The sequence below is a fragment of the Amblyomma americanum genome, chromosome 10 (assembly GCF_052857255.1).
Source record: "Amblyomma americanum isolate KBUSLIRL-KWMA chromosome 10, ASM5285725v1, whole genome shotgun sequence".
Lineage (NCBI taxonomy): Eukaryota > Metazoa > Arthropoda > Arachnida > Ixodida > Ixodidae > Amblyomma > Amblyomma americanum.
In genome coordinates, this window is record NC_135506.1 from 102,574,096 (window position 1) to 102,577,691 (window position 3,596).

Here is a 3,596-nt window from a genome sequence, read left to right on the forward strand (position 1 = left end):
CAAAAAGCCCTCGCTGCCCGCTTAATTTTTGCAGGCGCATACCTGTATAGCAGTATGAAAAGGGAATCCCGGAGTGCAGAATAGCATGGGACGCGTTTTAGGCTTGTGTTTGTCCACATTGCATCAAATTCAGATCTTTTATACTTTTGTTCAGTGCGAAAATTGTTATTCATGACATTTATTCTAGCTTATATGTCATGGAAGTAGCGCATGGAAATAAAAAAAAACGGAGTAGTGTGAAGTACATCTCTATTTTGTAAATGTGTGCGGATGTGAGCCCATATGCGTGCCGGCGTGCGTTTGTTTGATTTTCTTGATTTATCGTAATTTAATCTTATTTTTCGGGGAATAAGGCATTTATATTAGCAAAAAAAATTTTTCATGCAGGCTCACTTTGAAGAATCATGTTTTGAGCAAAACCGGGCAGATGGATGGAAAAAGCTGAAACCTAATGCTGTACCAACGGTTTTCTCATTCAGGGGTAGGTATTTCCCGTTTGATTCGCTGCCTGATTCTGTATAAGTGCATACATTCGTTACTAAAAAAAGTGGTGGCATTTGAGCCGCTTGCCCGGTATGGGTCACTTATTTCGCCTTTAACAGGTTATGTGTGCATGCATGCATGTCTTCTCGCACGCTCATCAAGAAGCCTCCCACTTATTCAATTCTACTGTCGATCGGCTCACGCAGCAGCCTTCATCTCAAACGCCCACTTAACCCATTCTTACTTGAAAAGGCAGAATCGGTCGCCTTCTCTAATTAATACAAATGGAATTAACCAAGACGGCATTGTAATTAATACAGGGAGCGGGGAACAAGTGAAGTACTTATGTGCACCTTTTGGCCCCTACCCTTAGAATTTTTTGTGCAAAACTAAAGACTGAAAAATAAAATGCCGAGACGCTGGTCATGCCTTGTTTTCGCTTTGCTCTTTATCTTGATTTTCCATATCCCGTGATTCCCGCATTTTTCCTTTACATAGTGCTCAGTTTGATCATTGGTTTGTACATCCTCCTGCTTCCAGTTGCTCCAAGGAACCGAAAGCCACCTAGAGACAGAACGCAGCTTGTGCCCATATCCGCCAATGAAGAGGTGAACAACCCCGCTGAAGGACTTCACATCGCATCAGAGGCAGATTTGCTCCCCGATTCAACCGAAATGGTGTCCCGAGATACGTCATCGGTCAATCTCCAAGTCGACAGCTTAGATGTAGAATCTTCGAACGTCGGAAGTCCAAGCTCGACAGATGAAACACCTACAGCTAGTGGGACACAAACGGATTGTGCTGAGTTGAGAAAGCAGTTGGTAGACATGGAAAGGAAATACGCCACGCTTCAAGAACATCACACAATTGCTAACAAGACAATCCAAAAGCTCAAAAAGCAAGTTCAAAAGCATGAAAGCATGGCTGATAATTTCGCAAAAAATACACGGTTCTTGAATGCAGACCAAATTTCCGCTATTTCTAAAAATAGCACTCAGGGTCACACGTGGTCTGCGGAGACGGTTAAGCAAGGGTTGCAAATTAAGTTTGCTTGCGGAACGACAGGATATGAGACATTGAGGAAGTTGGGTTACCCTCTTCCGTCCAGCAGGACGTTGGCACGGAGGATCCAGGGACTGAGGTTCCTTCCAGGCATTCTTCAAGAAGTTTTTGATGTCATGAAGTGCAAGACTGACACAATGGAAAACGTGGAAAAAGACTGTGTGCTGTTTCTAGACGAGATGGAAATTGCTACAGCATTTGAACTGGATCGAGGTGAAGACGTTCTCCTTGGAAGTATAACACTTCCTTCGAAGCCAGAGTAGCCCGCCAATCACGCTTTGGTGTTCATGCTGGGAGGAATCAATCAGCGGTGGAAGCAGGTCATCGGCTATGAATTCACTGGCCAACACGTGGAAGGTGCCGTGCTTAAAGACTATGTACTCGACATCATTCGGCGCTGTGGCCAGATTTCCCTCAGAGTCCGTGCTGTCACATGTGACATGGGATCAGCAAATCGAGCGATGTGGCGAGAATTAGGATTTTCAAGCCACAGAAATTCTACCACAGTGTGCTCAATACCGCATCCATGCTTGGACGGGAAAGAGCTTTTTTTCACTGCTGATGCAGCACATGTGTTGAAGAACCTACGAGGGCAACTTTTAAGCTCGAAAGTGTTTGCACTGAGCGATGCCACCGTGCTCGACAACAACCTCCCGTCACCAAACGTGAAACTGGAGCACGTCCAGGCAGTGGTGGACTACGACGCAGAGAGGGAACTTAAAGTAGCCCCTGCCCTATCGGAAGTTCATGTCAGCTCCGGCCACTTTACAAAAATGAAGGTAGGAGTAGCTCTTCAATTCTTCAGAGAAGCGGCACCGGCTATCCGATTTTTGGTGAAAGAAGGGCTGCTTGACCCATCTGCCGAAACGACAGCATGGTTCTTCGATCTGGTGTCAAAGTGGTATGCCCTGATGTCATCACGCCATCCCACTTTAGCTTTAAGCCACCGAAATATGGAGAAATATTACGCTGCTCTGAAAACCTTGGGCCTTGCAGCAGAAACTATACGAGGGATGAATATGGGCGCCACCTCTCAGTGGAAACCATCCCAAGCTGGGCTGCTTATTTCCACGACAGTTGTCCTTCGCCTCCAAGAAGTTTTTCTGGGCAATGAACGCTACGAGTTTTTCTTAACAAGCAGGCTACTTCAAGACTGCCTCGAAAATCTTTTTTCAGTAGTACGCCTAAGGAAGCCAGTGCCGACGGCATATGATTTAAAATGTGCTCTGAGGCTTGTTAGTGTGAGCCAATTTCTACACACGCCACGAACAACAAGCTATGAGCTTGATGATCGAGAGTACCTCGTCGATCTCCTTTCTCAAGCAAAGAAGCAGCACTCAGAAAATTTGCCTGAAGAAATAGATGACTCTGAGATTTTGTTCATCGAAGAACTGACGTCAACGGAATGTTCCATTTTGTACTACCTGGGAGGGTTCATCCTGAAAAGCGTCTTAAAGTCTGTGTCTTGCTCCCAGTGCAAAGATGCTCTCATCGGAACAGCTTGTAATGAATATGCCTCTTTGACAATTCTGAAGGAGTATGTGAGGGATGGAGGAAACTTGATTTATCCTAGCAGTGAAGTGATGCGCACTCTCAAGAACTACGAGGAGTACTTCACAGGCGCTGCCGCGTGGTGCACTAACAAAATACACACGATGAAGTCCCCGCTGAAATCGCTCACTGAATACTTTGCAAAGATAGACCGACCATGCCTGAACACATGTGCAGATCACAAGGAAGCAATAGGAAAAATGCTGATAGCCGCCTACACAAGACTGCGGCTACGTATACATCTACGTCAGTACCCAGCCACACGTGCTGGTGGTCACGGAAGTAAAACTTGTGCTGGTGTTTCTCTTCCTTGAAGACGCTGTAATAAGTGTGAACTTTTCGTGTGCATGCACATAAGCGTGAGAAAAATTACAGCGTAAGACACACAAGTTGCATTACGCTTGCATTGAATCGTCTTTTGTAATCATTTTGTAGATATTGTACTTGTGCATTAAGGCATTAAATGATTGTTCTTGCGTGCGCCTAGGTTTTTATGTTTT